The sequence below is a fragment of the Macrobrachium rosenbergii genome, chromosome 20 (assembly GCF_040412425.1).
Source record: "Macrobrachium rosenbergii isolate ZJJX-2024 chromosome 20, ASM4041242v1, whole genome shotgun sequence".
Classification (NCBI taxonomy): domain Eukaryota; kingdom Metazoa; phylum Arthropoda; class Malacostraca; order Decapoda; family Palaemonidae; genus Macrobrachium; species Macrobrachium rosenbergii.
In genome coordinates this window covers 13,776,244-13,797,500 of record NC_089760.1, presented here as the reverse complement: position 1 = coordinate 13,797,500, position 21,257 = coordinate 13,776,244, and the positions used below count along the sequence as shown (strand labels likewise).

The window sequence follows — 21,257 nt, the reverse complement described above, 5'->3', positions numbered from 1 at the left end:
AGAAAATTTTGGGAAACATAGATAACTACTTCCAGATGAATAGGGCTTTTTGTAGCACAGTCTCTGTGGCAAAAAAATATATTCAACTGTTAATATCCATAATTATAATGGAAATCCCTTCTTAATTTGAACAAAAGTAAAAGTTTTCATAATATCTGAAAAGAGTTCCACTTCCCAATATAAACCCTCAATATTCTCCAAATCAAAGATTTTTTTTTTGTCCATATATATTCCAGAACGAATGACTTATTTTCAGTTTCTAACATTGTAAGATGTCTCTCTGCCCATTTCTGGCTATTTTATCCTTCGATGAATTTGTCACCATTAGAATCCCTTCTGTTCTCAGACACGTTGTTGTTGTCAATAGTTTTCTAGGAAATTCTTTCTTTTTATTTTACAACAACGACATTTTTCTCAGGTTTTTCTTTTTTTTTCCCCTTTAAGTACAGCTCACTTGAATATTTTCCTCGCAGGAGATTTTTTTCTTGTTTCTTTTCCCCTCTAACAATTGATTTTCTCTACGATACCAAAATTTTTTCAATTCCCGAAGTCTTTTTCTTTAGTTTTCTTTTTCCGGGTGGTGACTTTTCTACCTTCACAAATAGTTTCAGTTCCCCAATCCAGTTCCCCACCTCTCTCTCTCTCTCTCTCTCTCTCTCTCTCTCTCTCTCTCTCTCTCTCTCTCTCTCTCTGTATGTGCGTGAGTGAGTGTGTAGCTCTCTCTCCAATTGATTTTTGCAAATGAAATTTCATCCAATTCCCCAGTATGTGAAGGTCCTTTTCTATTTCCTTTTTGTTCTTGTGCCTGCAATTGCTTTCATTACCATTGCAAACGTTTTCAATTCTCCAATATCATTCAGTTTGCGTAGCTTCTTCTGTGCCCATTAATTCTTTTAGGACCACTCTGGATCTTTATTTAGGGGGAGAGGTCTCGATGCAAGTGAGTAGCAGTTATAGAATTCATTAGAACTAATGAGAAAAAGTTGCCCTATTTTTTCCATTCATTCTGTCCACTTTAAGGTCTTTTTGGGGGGGTGTGGGGAGTTCAGGTATACTATTTTCCTCGTATAGTTAAACTCGAGGTCTCGAACAGCAAGTTTTAAAATATAAGTAATGATCTCTTCTGAAAGCCAAATGTCCTTCAAGCATGATTAATATTTTCAATTTTTTAAAGCGATGAAAGTTTATTTCATTATTCTCACAATAAAAAGAATGTTAATCATTTCCACTTTAAAATTCCATGTATTTAATTACTTTTCTATTCATATTCTACATCATTCGTTCCTTTCACAATGAAATTTAGACGTTGTTCATTGAATAATGAAGAAAATTATAAGTTTCATTCATGAAAATTGCTCTGAACTCAATCAAATAAAGCCCCCCAAAATTGTCAGGCAACGAAACAGCCCGTCAAGACGCAGGTGCTAAGTTTTAGAACCACATCAATCCTCATCTCGAGATCTGTAACAGATGAGAGCAGCCTTCTTTTGAAAAAGGCCGAAAATGAGACCTTGAGCAAGCGAGCGAGCGAGCGAGCGAGCGGGCGTTCAAACAGCACGTGCACTGTTCCAGCATATCGCCGTGTGCTATGGAGTTAGGAAGTTTTAAAGCCGATGTCCCACGGCGGTGGTGGGACGTTGATCTATAAAACAAGGTTCTTCCTTTGGCTCAGCTTTATGGAACACGTGGCTCCCGGAGCATCTGGTGGATATCTCAGAGAAATGCCTTGAAGCCGTAGAAAGGTTAGTGTGACTTTTTTTTCATATTCCCTTTTTTTTTTTTTCTGTGGGTGGGAGAGGTTTGAGGGCTCGGTATGGGCCGTGATGGAGAGTGCCGGTTTATGTAAAGCAAGTGCAATATTCGTTGGGGGGATGTGTCTGCTGTATGTTACATTGCTCCACGCGTGAAATGGGCAAAAATAGCTAATTGCTTGTTAGATATGCTTATGAATCATCTTTGGTTATGTCCTGTTTATATGAGTTTTCAGCTATATGTATAAGCGTGTAATGGAGTGGTATATATATATATATATATATATATATATATATATATATATATATATATATATATATATATATATATATATATACATATATATATATATATATATATATATATATATATATATATATATATATATATATATATATATTATATATATACAGTATATATATGTATATATATATATATACATATATATATATTACATATATATATGTATATATGTATGTGTGTGTGTGTGTATGTCTGTGCTTGCGTGTATGTGTGTGTATGTGCGTGTGTGTGTGTGTGTTGGTCCGTACGTGTTTGTGCGGGATTTATATCATTCATTTTCATTCTTCGTATTATGGCACAACTCTCCCAATAGAGCAATGCCTGGATCTTCGTGAGATTCCTAATGAACTGTCAAGAAAGGAATTCTTTACTTCCCGTTACAAACCCAATCATAGAATTTCCCCTTTGCTTCCAAAATTAAGGTCTACCCACATCGAGGAAAAGCCCACTGATTTCAGATTGTCTGGAAAATTATTTCCTTTCAGAGGGAGAGAAAGAAATGAAAGGGACAGAACCAGCGAAGACCAATAAAAGAAGAAGATGGTTGTGTAAAGCAGTAACACAAGATCCCACCAAAGGACCATCTGACAAATATGAGGGTAAAAGGGGGGGTGGGGGGTAAATTTCCCCCTCGGACCCTATCCATTTCCCCCTTCCCTCTCTCTCCCCATACACGGGAAAAAGAGGTAAGGGGAAAAAAGGGAAAAAATTCTTTAAGGGTCAATATTTTATCTGGGGAGGCTTTGGCCAGGATTCCATTACGTTTCTTCAGCAACAGCCGGCCTCAACCTCTAACCCATACTCCCTCTATATGGTAACTCTCTCTCTCTCTCTCTCTCTCTCTCTCTCTCTAACGCTGCCCTTTAAAGAGAAATGTTACTATCCACCCCCAGCCTATACGTAAGAGTAAAATCATCTTTTTTTTTCTCGTACCACTGCTCATTAAAGTATTTTTCTGATTTACTTAATGGAGCTTACGCATTAGTTATCTCTTCTTCAGGTATTGAAAGCAGTTATGTTGTTATTTAGCTTATCCTAACATAGATGGAAAAGAGCCATCCACGATTAATGCAACATGAAATCGAAAATTAGCTTAGATATACAATTTATCATCTTCATTATTCCCTCCACCGCCACGCGATCGAAATGCCTCTCTGAAATTCCTTTCCTCCTGCCTTTCCTGTTCTTTCACCTCCACAAATCTCCACTTATTTCCAATAGAACTAGGGTATATTATATTTTTCAGCTTACATTTTACACAAAAGCATCAAGCTATATTAATTACCTTGCATTCCACACAAAAACATTATGTTGTATTTTCCGCCTTGCATTCCACACAAAAGCTCTAAACTATTCTTAGCTGTGCACTCCACACGAAGCCACCAGGCTATATTATCCCACTGCATTCCACACAAGAACATTATGTTGTATTTTCCACCTTGCATTCCACACAAATGCACTAGGCTAAACCATCCAGAGTTATTCTTAACTTTGCATTCCACATGAAAGCTCCATGCTATATTATCCACCTTTCATTCCACAAAAAACTACCATTGTATCCTCCCATCTGCTTTCCATGTGAAAGCCCTACATTACATTTTTTATCTTGCATTCCACAGAAACACTAAGCTATATCCTCCACTTTCATTTCACATGGAAAAACTGACTTATATTAAATTATCCGCCTTGCATTCCACATGAAAGCATTAGGCTGCATTTTCCACTGAGCATTCCACGTGGGAGCACTAGGCAATACTCCACCTTGCATCCCAAACGATAGAATGTTTCAACTTGCATTCCACATGGAAGCACTAGGCAATACTCCACCTTGCATCCCAAACGATAGACTTGTCTACACTCCACCTTCAATCCCACACACAAACGCTAATCTATTTCATATTTTTCAACTTGCATTCCACATGAAAGTACCAGATTATAGTTTATTCTCCACCTTGCATTCCACAGGAAGCACCAGGCAATATTCTCCACCACGCAGCCCACATGAAACTTAACAATGGCCTCACCCTGAAGTCATATTCTAGATATCATACCATTTTTGGATATATTCTATAATGAGAAGCGAATTACGAAGCTGCACGCACAGCTAATTACAATTCCATGCTTTATAAATATGACATTAAATCTGGTTTAATTTACAACCGGCTCCTTGTTGAAAGAAAATGACACGCACTCGGCGTTTGTATCAGGAGATGGCACATTCGGAATTATTAATTTTGAGCAAGTTTTTAATCTAATGTTATAAAATACAGAAAGCAATGTATCTAAAACTAAGTCACTTTAGTTTACTTGGATTTTGGATTCTAAGAAAACAAAATAAATTTCATTCTATCTATACCTAGATGTCAAAATTACGGATAAGTCCACAACAATATAGTCAAAATTCTATCAAAAGATGAGAATACGCTTGAGAAAGTAATAAACACCAAAATGTTACTTTTTGACGAGTTTTTTTTTCTGCAGCGCCATAAAACTAAACTCTTGTCATGTTTTATATATAAAGTAAGTAAAGCATCTCTAATTAAATATTTGTCCCAAGCTCCTGTGCTCTGTCTATTTAAATTTATATTACTGGCTAGAAAACAAGGCGGTTTTTATCTGAAAATAGCAGAAGCCTTGTATATAAAAAAAGGCTGAATTAAAAAAATTAAGGCCATTATTACACGACGAACAATCCAGGTCTGATTTTCTGATGGCCCTTTCGTATGAATATTCTATTCTTAATCCGAAAACAGGGCGTTTTTTATCTGAAAATAGCAGAAGCCCTGTATATAAAAAAGGCTAAATTAAAAAAAAAAATTAAGGTCATTATTACACGACGAACAATCCAGGTCTAATTCTCTGATGGCCCTCTCGTGTGAATATTCTATCCTTAATCCGATACTATATCCTTTCGATGGTTCATCAGCCTGAGATTATATTCCTCTATTAACAGTTTTGCTGACGCATTCGGAGTTCCCAGAAAACAAAGGGATAATGGAGAGCTGAGAATAACAATTAGAAATGGAAAGAGAAAAGGATGAACATCTCTTCAAAGAGGCTCGTCAAAAGATAGTTCTCGGAATCACAGAGAAAGAAACCAGGTAATGATAACAATGGAAATGGAAAGACGAGACGGTAAAGCCCCTAGAAAAGGGGAACGGGAGATAAACCTCGGAGCTAAGACAAAGGAATATTATCAGAAAAGATAAGATCCCTGAATCGTCCGAAGCAAAGCGAGGAAAGTGAGAACATCAGAGCAGAAGGAAGAAGAAGAAGAGCAACAACAACAACAATAAGAAGAAGAAGAAGAAGAAGAAGAAGAAGAAGAAGAAGAAGAAGAAGAAGAAGAAGAAGAAGACGAACGCAGATCAACGACAGCTGGAAAGGCCATGGGTAAAGGGGGAAAGCATTTGGGAAAGTTAAAGAGAAATGAAAGATAAACATCTAAGCCGCGATGCTACTTCAACACCAGGCTCGGCTAACAGAGGGAAGGAAGACTTTGATGAGTCCTTTGAAGAATTAAGAGTTGTTTAGAGAACATACAGAACACATAATGAAACTGTTTTTTGCTTTTATCGTGACCTAAAGGTATTCTACACAGTAGAAGCTTGCTTTGCAAGTTGGTGACTTTCGGCTTATTCCAGAAGAATGTTTGCACAATCTGAATGATGGTAATAATAATAATGCTGTTATTATTAATAATAAAGTATTACTGTTATTATCATAAACTCCACGGTGTAGGTCTGCAAGGGCTGGTCCACACTGCAGTGAAACATGTGACGTCAAGAGCTTATCGCACACACATCACAAACGGGTTGAATACATATCAACGACTTCTTGATAGTCCTAACCAGTGCTTCATATTATGATTATCCAACATACCCTAAAGATTCTCTAACCACTTATGGTCGCTGACTTGTTTTCAACTTGTTTGTGATATGTATACGATAAGTTGTCGACGTGTGTTTATGACAGTTTTATTGTAGTGTAACAGCACCTAATAGCTAATAGAACGGTGGGCGATTTCCGAAAGAGAGATTAAGAGAACTGCAAAGGCACTCAGTGAAATATTAAGTCAGGTTAGTGGAAGAACAGGATTTATCAGCATTTCAAATACTTGTAAGTTTATGGAAGTGAATGAAAATGAGATGGATGATGAAGTTTTTGATTCCGAAAACAACAATTCAGAATAATTCAAACTTTGTTCAAAATAGAATTAAGAACTCTAATAGTGTATATTCATACATACAGTACATACATACATAGATACATACATACATATTACACATATAATGTGTGTACATACATATATACACACACACACACACACACACACACACACACATATATATATATATATATATATATATATATATATATATATATATATATATATATATATATATATATATATATATATATATATATATCTTGTATTTCCAAAATGGCGCCGTTGACGAAGAATATAAGATCTTTACGTGAAATTAAAAGGAGATGCCGAGGCTTTCGACTTTATTTCCATGTGCGGCTCTCTTATATTCCTCATTCACAGCACCATTGTGGAAATGCAAGACTTATGGAACTCACTCGCCCATTGAAGCTGCCTTTGATCTTTCGACTCGATCCTGTGTGCAAGCCGCTTTTCTACAACTGCAAGAAATCTTTGTTGGGGTCACATCGCCTAAAACGACAGCTACAGTTTCTGAAGCAATGCAAGGGTGAGCCTGCTATTAAGTATGTTTTTGTTTCGAAGACTTTTTTTCGTACTCAAGTAGCTTGTTTACGTGTTGTTATCGTCCTATTGTCATCTGTGACCTCATAATCATTTGTTGTGTAAGTTGTTTTCTTAAAAGTATTTAGCACCCTGAAGATGACTTAGGAATAAAGTCGAAAGATTTGGGATCTTTTCTTTTCATGTGAGGATCTCTTATATATAAATCTATATATGTATATATATGTATATATATATACATAGATATTATATATGTATAATATATATATATATATATATATATATATATATATATATATATATATATATATATATATATCTATATATATATATATATATATATATATATATATATATATATTTACATATATACTAATATACATAGAGACACACTCACATATATATACTGTATATGTACCTGTATGTATGTATACATGTATATATATATATATATATATATATATATATATATATATATATATATATATATATATATATATATATATATATATATATGTATATATATATATATATATATATATATGTTTCACAAGTGGCATGAAAAAGGCTTGATTTTTCTACAGGATCCCTTTGCCTCAGCTGCTGTAGTCTTCATATCATGTTAGAGTGAAATCCAATTAATAGCCTCAAAGTTATATAAACTTTTACAAAGTCTGATTCCCCTTTCTCAAATAAACCTGCCCGGCACAGCCTAATTTGCATACGGATTGACATCAGTTTGACAACTTTCATTTGTCAGTAATATGCAGTTGGTATATGCAATACATGACGAATTCTCCTTTCCCTCCTCTGGAGATGAGAACTCTTCAATTTTCAGCAAAATCCAGTATAGGCAGCATGTCACGTGACTTTCGTAATCTAAATTTTCAGAATAAATTTCAGATATACAATTATTATTGCGTGCGATTTTATCAGTTTTTTCACCCATCCGCTTATCCCTCAGTTCTGGTACACATTATGTTAATAATAATAATAATAATAATAATAATAATAATAATAATAATAATAATAATAATAATAATAATAATAATAGGTTTCTTTATAACTTACTGATATATTTCTATCATGGTATTGCGTTAAAAGCTGAAGCTGAAAGATCAAAGTTTAAGCCAGATACAAAGGGTAGGAGAAAAAGAGATAATTGATATACTTAACGCTGAAATAATAAAAAAAAAAAAAAAAGCTATGTCAAAAGCAACAAAGATATTTCATGATTTATCATGACTCACATTTTACAAAGTAAAAGAGATGACCTATTTCGTTTTTCAGTTATATATATATACACACACACACACACGGACATACATACACATACACACACACATATAAACATGCTACATTAGCTTCTACGTTCCATAAGCTCTCGCACAGAGCACGCATGTGATAATATAAAAAAGAACATGCACTCTTGACAAACCTAGATATTTATAGAAGATCACTTCAGCGTATTTGTAACACTTAAAACTATTTGAACGACTAGAGATCGTATCCCCTGGTCATCTCTAACCACTTCATCCTCCGTCATCTTGTTTGCGCAAACACTAATCCCCATTAATGCAGTAAATCTAGTAAGGGAATATCACATTAGGGATAAATCTCTCCTCCCCCGAAAGAAGGACCAATCCCATTTCCCCTCGGATTCGCTGCGTTGGTAGGAGGGGCTAGGGAGGAGAAGGGTGAGAATTTATTGAAATTTTCTCCCCAACATGTCCCCAGGGAGAAGTGGAAGGTTTAGCCGAGATCCCAAAAAGAAAAAAAGTAAGTCTTCCAGATGTTACCGCAGGAGAAAAATAACATCTCTCCTTTACTGGTATATGGGTAGTTAGGTCACTTTCCCTATGCCATGTCTCACTTTCTTTAATATGTGATTTTGGAGATACTTCACTAAGTTCTGAACGTTACACGCACAAAGGTTCCTATTTCATGTAACACAAATACACCTTTCCTTGTTATGGGAAAATCCTCCATAAAATGTGTTGTCTTTTCAGTTCTTTGCAAGCATTTTGAGGTGAGGTTGTTAGCCTTATGCCCTTCCGGACCCTGGCTGATTTTTCACCAAATACAAGTCAGGTGCCTAATTCACAACTTAAGGTAACAGAGGAAGTATAGATTTTCATTAAACGTGTCATAGTCATTATCCATCAGACCAAGATCGATCATGGTTCTGGTAAGGAAATGCTAGTAATCACAGGATAACAGTGATATATATATATATATATATATATATATATATATATATATATATATATATATATATATATATATATATATAGTATATAATATATATATAGATCTTGTCTGTTTTACATAGACATTTTCAAGCTGTTAAGTATAAAGCCACAAATAACCCATGAATATCGATTTCACTTTACTTAAGAATGACATACACACAAAGGGCATAATACATGGTAAGTAGACAGCTGAGTGGTTATGGTCGCTGTCATCTTAAACCAAAATGACATACATTAATTCCTCTGTTATCTGGATCGTCATTATCTGGACACAACAGGATCCCAGGGACCATGGCCCAAAGATACATGATATATGTAAAATTTCAGAAAATTTGAAAAAACCACTCTGATGGATGGCAATGACGTGCGGCCTCGTGAAAATGTTGGTAACATTCACTACACTCATAAACAGACTGAGAGAGGGCTTTAGGGGGTGGAGTCCTGAAGAAGTTTCCTAGGTGGGGGGTGGGTCGAATGGCTGGGCGTTGTTGTTGTTTCAGATTTAGCTGGCCTTGTGCCAGCACAGGATCTTGCTCCTAGAACAACCCGTATGGCTGGGTGCCATGGGAGAGGAGGGGCAGTAAGGATGTGTAGAGGAACTCAATCAGAGAAGAGGTTGTTCTGGAAGGTGGGTGCAGCTGGGGAACAGTTTCCCTGGCTGGGAGGGGGTGGGGATACAGTGTTGGATTGTTTAGTTTCCTGTTTTTATGTTTATGACAATTCATAAGCATGCAATACAGAAAGAGAGAGAGAAAGAGTGAGAACAAAAACTGAAGTATTGCTTACACTGAATCCTATATAGTAACATGCACACTCCTTCACTTTTTCATTTATATTTTACGTGATTATCATTTTTATTTTTACAATATTTTCTCATTTTTTTTATTTCTACAACCCCAAAGATAAACCCACTCATCTACATAAGGTACGTTTGTATGCATACATTCATTCGCTGGCACTGGTGAACTAGCTAGAGCTTGTTTTGTTTCATGTTTTTATGCTTGATTTTTCTACATTTTATTAAAGGATAAGTGATAAGTACTACAATACTGTACCGTAACAAAGCAAAAAAAAAAAAAAGAAACGAAGAAGAGATACAGCATGCATAGAGAGAGAGAGAAAAAAACAACTGAGGTATAGCTTACATTGAAGCCTTGACGATAACACAACAACGCACAAACTCTTCCATTTTTTTTATTTATATTTTATGTTATTCTCATTTATATTTTTACTATTTTCTCATTTTTTTATTTTTACAACCTAAAAGATAAATCCAATCGTGTGTGTAGTACATACGTACGCACATACTCATTTGTTAGTGTCATTAAGTTGGTGTCACCAGCCCTCGGTTGTAAATAGCACAACGTCTTGCCAACATTTACAAATCGCATGTTCAATATTTTTACGGTAATAAGAGATGAAATACCAACAATGATGTGTGCTAATCATACTTAGAGTCCACTAAACTTGTAAAAAAAATACTGTGCACTAAATCTAGCAAAGCAAAAAGAAAATGGCAACATGTGATACAGTACTGCGCCAAGAACACACACACGCGAACACGAACACACGAGACAAAAATAAGAGGTTTACTTTTTTTGTGTATGATTTATTTTGGGGTAAATTATAAAGTTGTGTAAACTATTATATCGTGTTGTATAAGAGACAAAAGGGGTTTACTTTTTTTGTGTACAGTACGATGCATTTTACAATGTTTGGGGCAAATGAAAAACATTATATATGTAGCCTACCGTAGTACATGTCATGTACGAGAGAAAAAGGGGTTTACTTATTTTATGTATGATGTATTTTGGGAAAAATTATAAAAATGTTTGTGTAAACTATGGCATTGTGCTGCATATGAGAGACAAAAGGTGTTTGCTTTTTTGTGAAAAATACAATGTATTTTACAGTGCTTAGGGAAAATGAAAAACGTTGCGTAGCCTACAGTACTGTGTCGCGTACGAAAAAGAAGGGGGTAGCTTTTTTTGCTTTTAAGTGTATTGATGGAGTTTATTTTGCTACCAATATGGGAAAATGAGGTAGATAACTGCTTTTTGTATAAACTTTTCACTTTAAAGCGTGATGGTTGCTGTTGATAAGTATATTTGGTGTTTACAGCAATGCGGTAGTGACAAAGTTGGGTGAGGAACGGTAAGGAGTTGCCCTTCCACACCCGTTGATATTTTTTATTGCCGTTCTCAGTTTTTCTTCCTTATCCGACAGAGCCTTGGCTCTATTAATCCAGATAATTGAAGGATTACTGCATTCTTTCGAATCCTGGTCAGGGTAGAAGGATTTATAATATTTATAATTGCCCATGGGTGTAAGTTACTCTTAACAGAAAGTGAATTTGATATTAAAGGGTTATTTGTGACTCAATACATAGGCAGAAGGAGAGGCCAACCGGTAAAAGCAGTGTACTGGTATTTAAACATCAAAGATAATTGCAGATAGTCCTCTTGAGCAAGTTAATTACTAAAATTAGTGAGACAAACAGAAACTAGGAGGCACACCTAACCTAGGCTAGCAGAGAGGACAAAGTGGTTACCGAGCAAAGCAATCTAAGGGATGATAAGCATGTAAGAATCAAAGGCCACCCCTTGCCAGGGAGGAGTTGGAAGCAAAATAGCCCTCTATCAGAAAAGAAATTTGTTCCGTTGAAGTTAAAATTGTATTGATGATTACGTAAAATTCTGTTATATCACGAATCATTGCAGTGGCCACAATAAATGGAAAGTAAAAATAAAGCTGAAGTAGCTCAAATTAGTAGAATTCTCATCAAAACTGAGCAAATACTTTTCCAGAAGCTAATTTATTCACTGTGGCTCCATTAACTCCTGCAAATAAGCTCAGAGCAATTTAAAAACCAATACAGTTGAAAGATATGAAGCTAGATTTCCCTATCCTAAAACTATACAAAAGAAATGTATGAGAAGTAAGAGGGATAAAAATAAATCATGTTTTGAATTTGGCTAAGTTACACTTCATCTGTTCAAGTTATGACCACCAGATTAGAATAGACAGATAATGGTTAGGATTATTAAAGGCTAAAGATGAACAGTAGAGCAGGAATAAAACATAAATCTCTGCATATGTTCTACCATTAATATCACAAAAAAACAAGATAGAAAATAATAATGTCTAGTTCTACTGAAGCTATATTGGTGTTATGAAGAAGAGTAAAATTCAAAGCATTTAAGCAAGTGAAGTTTGAAATAAGTTGCAAAGACCTTGCCGATAGTTAACATTAGCGTAATAAACCGCTAGTTTAAATGACAGCAAAGAAGGTCTGGAATGGCTGATGCACTTAATCCTTGCACTAGATAGCTGAGAGGAGCGGTTAGCTAAGTTTTATATCGACCTGAGAAAAATTAAATAGCAAGTCTTATGGCTCAGTACATCAAACATATTTAATTAGAATATTTTCTAAATGAATCAATATGAAACGTTAAAAATGTTTGGTTTACACTGAATGCGCACTGTTTATATTTCTTTGTTCACTAAGGGTCTAATTGCTGAACTGAATATTTAAATAAAAACTTTATATATCCTAATACAATCTCTGAGCTTTATTTAAAAAAATTGTATATATCCTAATACAATTTATGAGCTTAAGAAAATTCCATCATAACTAAAGTGACAAATTGAAAAAATTGCTAGTATCTCGGATAAAAACTTGAAATATTATATTCAGAGAACACAATAAACTCGTCTTCTACCCGTGACATTTCCCAAAACAGAGAATGTGATTTACAAAAATTTCATCTACAATTCACCAGCTCATTGATACTCTTGATTACAATGCTCATTGCAGAACATAAACGCTTTAGAGCATTTTTATATGTTGGTAAATAGTATAAAAATGTTTTACAAAGCAATTTCATTATTATGCTGAGTGTCAAAATAGGGGATTTTCATAAAATTTGTATGGATGGTACTCTTACAGGCTAATAGCTATTCCCTCGTTACAAAGTAACAGATGTATTTTGTTCATCTTTCGCCGTTTTTTTTATTGTTTAAATAAAATCACCATGTCAGGGTTGCAGTGTTTTTTTCCTTTTCCAGTTTTGTATTCTGTGCAGTTTTTATCATCATTCTTTTGTTCTGTCATCTTTCTTTTTAAGCTTCTTTTAATACCCATCCCTCCGGCTGTGGGACTTCAAAATATTTCCCTTTGACTTGTATAACTATCATTATCAACTAACAACATCCGTAGTTAATAATCTATACTCTCCTGATTTTAATTCACTCTAATAATCGTAAAATAAATTAGGATATTGTTTCTCATTCTAAAAAAAAAAAAAAACTTATATGTGGCATATTTTCTATCGTCAAATATGCATCTGCACGTTTAATACTTACATAAGTTAGTGACACGGAGCATACGATAAAAACTTAGTTTCATTTCATTTTCGAAACACAAATCAGTTTAAGTTTAGATTACATGCGCGAGTTTGTTTGGTTGCCTTCGAATATTTGTTATTTGCTTGTTATATTCTTGTCTCTGTTTTCTTTTTCTGCCTCACATGGGCATTTATACTATGAAAATGATTACTTCACAAAGGAATAACCTATCCCTGCTCGCTATGGAAGTTTGTATAATAATAATAATAATAATAATAATAATAATAATAATAATAATAATAATAATAATAATAATAATAATAATAATAATAATTTGTGCAAGAGCTTTTGATCTACTTCAAAGCACCAAAATACTAGTTAGAAATTACATATGAGCTTTATATCTTACTGACAATAAACTTCTGCATGAGATCGAAAATCTCTGCTACTGTTCCATACTTCTTCCCAGTGTAATGTGTCCTGTTTCTCTATATTGAAATGAAATGTTTACCGGAAAAGTAGAATCTCTCTCTCTCTCTCTCTCTCTCTCTCTCTCTCTCTCTCTCTCTCTCTCTCTCTCTCTCCGCATAGCATAATAGGGTAAGCAGATTGATTTTTACTCATTTACAGAGCCCATTGTCTGCGGTGTTATTGTAATTTCGCTCCCGGCAAAAACTTTATTGTTTTCTCTGTAGTAATTTTCCTTAGGCCTATGGAAATTCATTTGCAACTACGATAACAGCCTTCCTTGACTCTGAGACCCACTAAAAGCGAGACCAAAGTGCCGTAAAATAAAAGCTTTGTCAAAATTAGTTTTTTTCTTTTGTAAACACAAACAGGAACCAACATGGACACTCGTTTCATTCGATTGCCAAACAGAAAACCTCATTTCAATTTTGTGTACCCACAGATTTATAATTTCCCCTGGAATGTTTTGTTGCCCTTCTTTTATCAATTTGTTTTATAAAGGAAACTGACAAGTGTGTGTGTGTGTGTGTGTGTGTGTGTGTGTGTGTGTGTGTGTGTGTGTGTGTGTGTGTGTGTGTGCGTTTGTGTGTGCTATCATGCAATGAGAGATGAAGTAAAGATAAAATGAATTCGCACTATGGCTGTCATTGAGATGATGTACAATCTTTTAAAAGACAATTATTATAGCTATTAGAAAATTATTAATAAAAATCATAATAACAATAATCTCGGACTGTACATTAATACAGATGATAAAGAGGAGGTTCGTCTTGATCAGCGATTAATTAGCTAATAATAAGTCCTAGTGGCATTACTCAACTTAGAATGCTGACATGTTAGACAGCATTTTCATTAGAAAAGGAATTATCGCCCATTTTGTTATCACCCCCTCTCCCCCTCCTATCCCTGCCGCGTCCCACTACATCTGATTGATTGTCATATGTCTAATTCATTGCTTAGGTCAACAGAAGTACGATGGGTTTAGAAGAAAACGCACAGAGCGTTCTTTCCCTTCCCGAGATCGAACAGAGCCTCTCGCTTTAAGTGAGCATGCAAACTTTTATACAACGAAAAGGGAAAGAGAGAGAGAGAGAGAGAGAGAGAGAGAGAGAGAGAGAGAGAGAGAGAGAGAGAGAGAAACTCTACCAGGATAGTTCAACCGAGATAGTTCCACCTTCGCCCATCGATCCTGGCACCGCCTGAAAACCGAACAATCCGACGTTAACGAACGCCTGGCAAAAACACGAGACCTTGCTGAATGTTCTACTCCTCGGGGAATTATATCTGGGCCCCGACGTTTGAACAGAGTACCCCGACCCCCCCATCCTCCCTCCCAGGGCCTAGACCTTGCTCCCCGCTTCCACGGTTCCCTTCAAGGAATAAGGGCTCTCTCAGCAGCCTCTCTCTCTCTCTCTCTCTCTCTCTCCCTCGCCAAATTTGCGTATTAAGTGTTGCTCCTCCAATTTTATGGTTCGCTACAAAGCTGTTTGCTCTGATAGAGTCCGGTAGGTGTTCCAAGAAGGAAGAATATGCTGCGCTAGTGCTTTCCTCTATAAGTCTGCAGCAGAGTACAGTAATATACTTCGGCTGTATTTATGTCTGCTAAAATATTAGGATTTTCTTTCTCTGCGCCATTTTCTACGTGTGTGTGTGTGCCTTACATACTATAAATATTCAAGTGACAAAACGATTGTGGATTTAAGAGAAACTGCTTAAACGGAAAATGTTCTTTGATCTTAATAAATGTACGAGCATTTCTTTTTTGTTGTTGATGTTGTTGTTGTTGGAATGAATCTATAATGAGACCAAAGGAGTCTTGGGTTTAGCAAAAACCAAAAAACATTTCACAGGTATTTTCCTCTTAATTAACTTTAGGCTTAACGACAACGAATGGAATATGGAAAAAAAAGGACTTAAATTTCTGATAGGTAACAAATCTGGGGTTTAGCAAAGGTATAAAAAAATTACACAGGGATGTTCTCTAAATCACTTTTATGCTTAATGACAACCAATGAAATAAGGGGAAAAAAGGAGTCTTAAATTTCTCGTAGGTAACAAATTCTTTTGTATAAACAAAGGGAGCCAGAGACCCGCAAGAAAATCTGGATTTTCAGATTTCCGAAGTGAATGGAAAGTACACGTTTCCAGTCACTGACTCGCGTGTTACCAATACTCTCGTACTATATGTGGATAAAAAATAAAGTGAAAAAGGTAGCAGAGACGGACGAGAGAGAAATACAGCAACACCACCAACCAATAACTTTCACATAAAAACTGTAGAATAACTGATGAGAGAGAGAGAGAGAGAGAGAGAGAGAGAGAGAGTTCAAATCTTTATTTCCAATTTACACTGGATGTTCACATACAACAATGAGAGAAGAGAGAGAGAGAGAGAGAGAGAGAGAGAGAGAGAGAGAGAGAGAGAGAGAGAGAGAGAGAAAGAGAGAGAGAGAGAGAGAGAGTTCAAATCTTTATTTCCAATTTACATTGGATGTTCACATACAATAACGAGAGAGAGAGAGAGAGAGAGAGAGAGAGAGAGAGAGACAGACAGACAGACAGACAGACTATCTTATAAATATTTCAAGAACTGTTTCATCCCAGTGACTTGAGAATTACCTCGTCCAGACCCTTTCGTTTTGATTGCATAAATTTTGATGGAACAGTGAACACTCACATCTAATGTTTGTTCTCTCTTCTCCCTTTATTCGCGAGCTGCAACCCACAACAGCTGGCTAACAACTAGGTGCCTACCTAATTCATTGCTTGGGCCAACAGAAGTATATTGTATTTTAGAGAAAGAGCCTATCCAGTCCTCCTCGTCCGGACAGAGAGAGAGAGAGAGAGAGAGAGAGAGAGAGAGAGAGAGAGAGAGAGAGAGAGAGAGAGAGAGTTTATCAAAGAAGTCACTGCACATACAAATCTATGTATTATTGACGAAATGACACTCATTAATTTGACGATGTATATTTCAAAACAGACAAAGGCCAAATGGGCAAAATCTGTAAGTGTTGCTGTTCGAGGCAGAATAAACACTTCACCCTGAATTCTAGATATCTTGCTTTTGAAAGAAACTAGTCTATAAATTACTGAATGAGCTAATGGCTTTGTCAGCGCATGCTCACAAATAATAATAATAATAATAATAATAATAATAATAATAATAATAATAATAATAATAATAAAACCGTCGCTGAACATGACCCAAGAGACCCTTCTTCTCCCTACCACCGTCAGGAGGACGGCAAGGACCGCCCCTGGGATAACCCTTCAACTGCCTGCTACTTCAGGCAACACGCCCTACGAGCAGAACTAGCCGGATCTGGCTCCAGCCAAGAATAATAATAATAATAATAATAATAATAATAATAATAATAATAATAATAATAATAATAATAATAATAATAATAATGAACCAAACAAAAACTTCTTTCAGTTTTCTTTTGAAGATGGAAAGAGAAACCCACAAGATTCCTGTGTATAACTTGTTTACTTGTAAATATTTACATATTACTTTAATCTCGAGTACTTTCAGGTCCTAACTGTGACCCTATTTCAAGAGATTACCTTCACATCTCTTGAAAAAGGGTCACAGTTAGGACCTGAAAGTACTCGAGATTAAAGTATGTAAATATTTATGTAAAAATTTTACACAAGAATTTTGTGGGTTTCTCTTTTATAACAGGAATAATAATAATAATAATAATAATAATTCAATAATAATAATAATAATGATAATACGGACCCATGTCAAAATTGAACCAGGTTTGTTTTTAACTATAGGTAAACCCTCCTCAAAATTCCACCGAAATTCATCATCATTTTTGAAGGGGGGAGGGGGTGCTGAAATTTGGTCGCTAACGCCCAAAAGTGCCGTGAATCCGGATCAAGATCCGTCTAAAAACTAGAAATTATGTTCCTTAATTCACCATCCGACAAAATCTACACTACATTCATTCATAATCTTCTGAAATATCTAGTATTAGACAGGCAGACACGTACAAGCAGACAAAGAAACATGGGTAAATGCATAACCTCATCCATACCTCCGTGGAGATGACAAATAAAAAATGGCGCCGTATCAAGAGCTGAAAGTTGCAAGTCGATCCAGAGCGGGTCTCAGACGCCTTCATATACCTGAAAAAAAGAAATGGTTAAAAAGTCTCTAGCAAGGAATTATATTCCAAATGAGACGAATTATTATATTACTGTGAAAGGACAGAAAGTACTGAGGTAAAATTTTTTAGACAACCATGTATATTTTATCTAAGACATTGCCATTCAATCTGATTTCAGCAAATTTAGCCAGTAACAGGCGTGATAATAAACACCTTTTAAAGGCTTTTCATAACTTTAGATAAAAAAGGTCCCTGACCAATATTCAGTGGAACACCACACATTCTGCTCAAACAAAATGCGCTACCGATTTCCATAGCACGAATTATGTACAGATACTTAGTCAATTGTAGCAGATTGTATATAAGATAAAGCTTGGTATGGGACTAGCAACCTGATCTTAGTATACTACTTGTAAAATAGAAAGACGGTGCCTGGAGTCAACCTCTCTCAAAGGAATAAGGAATTTGAGTTATAAGTGTATGATTAAACGGTTTTGGAGAAATTTAGGAAGAGATACCGAAAAAGGGCTGTCCTCTCTGTACAGGTATTAGAACGAAGGAAACTCATTTTCGAGAGAGAGCAAGAATGATTTCAAGACAAGTTCGAATGACGGTATATATACGTGAGAGAGGCTGATGAACAACAGATTTTGTAGAAGTGAGTGAGGCGACCGGGAGGCTGGGGAAGATTCCATGCGGATGGCAGTGTCTGCTCTCTTGATTTTCTCGAGAGCCGCTCCGTTTTAGGTCGAGCTGTATTTGTTCGTTTATAGATGATCATACAAACGCAGAGCGCTAGCGTGCACAAATTCCTCTACAACGCAGCAGAAAAGAAACCAAACAAACATTAAAATGTGAGCAATGTTCCAGATCCTTCCAACCTGCCCCTGAACAAGAGAATAACGTTACAGAAAAAAATGAACAGCATCGCGGAAGAAATAGCGTCACAAGGAAAACAACGTCACAGAGCAACGCACCTGGAGCCCCAACACGATTCCTGCGGGAATAAAACAGGGCGTAGAAATTGCCTTAGTTATTCCTTTGGAGGAGCTCCTTGTGGCTAATTATTCTCTGCCGTGGCAAGAGAGGTAAAGGGAGGCTGGGGTTGTGGGGGCGCCACGGTGCTACTTGTGCTGGGGAAATGAGGATGGGGGTTGTGCTCCCAGCGGTGCTAGACAGGCAGGGTTGGGGAGGACACAGAGGCAAGACAGTAGTACTACCATCATTAGCTCACAGATAATTTGCCTCCATCCTCCTCCCCCTCCTCAACAAACGTATTTCTGGAATTTGGTTTACCAGATGTTGCTGAACCTTATCCAACCGGTTCTTCCTCTTACTGCAAATGCTCGTCTTTTCACAAAATTCATTTTCAAGGTACATGTTACTTTAATTACTTCGTTTGCTTAATTTTTCTTTGACCCACTGAAACAACAAACTTCTCTTTAACGCTCTTCCTTTATGTGAAGATGCCGATGAACACTGTGCAGACTTTGAGGAATTTAAAATGGAAGACCTAAGAAAAAAATGGAGTTTGCTAAGCTAAAAAGCATAAAAGAGAAATATAAACTCCATGCAAAATAATAAAAAAAAAATAAAATACAAAACCATTGGTCTTGAATTAGTCCTGGTAACTCGAAATATGTAGTTCAAAACAGAATCTAAAAATTTCACTAGCAATTATAAACATTACTGAAAATGTAAAATGAAAATATCGCATCTGTTATACATCCCTGTTGAGCAAAGTACGAAATACCCAAGAAATATTTCCATTTACAGAAAAAAGTTCTCTTAAAATTGAACTCGACATCAATCCCTTCCCTAAAACATCGAACAAATCTTTACCTAAATAGACTTGTTATCCTTAATCAATATCAACGTCTCAGAATATGCAAACGATAGACACTGGTTTGGTGTCAAAATGAGACTTCGGATAAGGGCAATTGTCTCGGTGGCTGTTTACTGTTTTTATCGATGGAGTGATAAGTCATGGAAAGGACAGTTGTGGGTGCAAGTCTGTGGGATAATAAAATCTGGTGGGGGTCGTGTGAAATCGGTTTGAGGAAGCTCATGTCAGCCTATGATACTGGATCAGTTGGTGATGGTAAAGAGAGTAGTACAAATTTTGAATGTTCTTGCACGCAAAATTTTAAAGTGAATTAATGTTGGCATGTTAGTTGAAAGTAAGTCCAGTCGTCCAATCACATAGATTTTTGGGAGCGAATGATAACTGATGGTATAAAGACAGGGAAATCACAAAACTGATGAAGCAAGGCAGGTATCAGATTTCTGTGAAAGGTCTGCAACTAGGCTAAAGTAAAATTTGAGATGCATGAAAAGATTGTTGGGCTTTCTGTACAGAAGTGGGTGTTATTATTTTTACCAAAATGTTGAGGAATAAAGAGAGACGACAAAAATTGATAAAACGATTATGATAAAACGATTAGTATGAGTGAAAAGATGGATGAGTCTTTGAGTATAGTAGTTTGATGAAGTGTGTGCACTATTCTAGGTTTTTGAAAGAACGGAAAAAGACACAACGTTGGCTACAAGACTTGGATAAGGTGTTGGAACAAAACGGGGGTTACAATACACAAAAAGTAGAAGCATGAGGCATGAGTTTATTTGGATAATGACCTGTCGACGGCTATCAGTCTGTGTAAATCCTCGTATATGAAGGGTCTGATGAATAAAGGTGTCACTGACTACCGTCACACAATCTCTCTCTCTCATCTGTATACCTATCTACCTGTCTATCTATATTTCTCTTTTTATCGATCTATCTATATATCATCCCTTAGTTGAAATATAAATAAGTTTGCCTTTTTTTCATCAAAGTCTACTGAAAGTAATATATGTAAAGTGACCATCAACAACCAAACTCAAAACGGGGTCCACATTTTAGAGTCCTCCCTTTCATCTCTTGCAATTCTCTCCCTTCTCTCCACAAACGCGCACACACGCGCGCACATCTGACCCACAAACATCAGAAAGTGGAACAAGTAAAAGGAACAACCTTTAAAAAATAATGTTAATGACATCATTGTCAACATTGCCTGTTACAGAGCGGTCTGGTCGGAGATTCCTCATATACTTCACTGACAAAGTGAAACCAACAGACGAACAAGAGATTTCTTGATATATTGAACTTTTGTACTGGCGCCTCGACAAGTTCAGAGAGAGAGAGAGAGAGAGAGAGAGAGAGAGAGAGAGAGAGAGAGAGAGAGAGAGCGAGAGCGAGCAGGTTGTACGCAACAGCTGACGAATAATCCAAGTAAAGTATACTGA

General features: G+C 36.0%; 1 long non-coding RNA gene across 1 annotated transcript in view; it reads right to left on the bottom strand.

Annotated features, from left to right (window-relative positions):
- The window catches only part of LOC136849063 (uncharacterized), a 378,493-nt gene that overhangs the window by 354,471 nt on the left and 2,765 nt on the right, over window positions 1-21,257 (bottom strand). Inside the window, exon 4 of the long non-coding RNA XR_010856223.1 lies at window positions 17,901-17,991. This is a non-coding gene — a long non-coding RNA (uncharacterized lncRNA). The remainder of the gene's footprint in view (window positions 1-17,900; window positions 17,992-21,257) is intronic.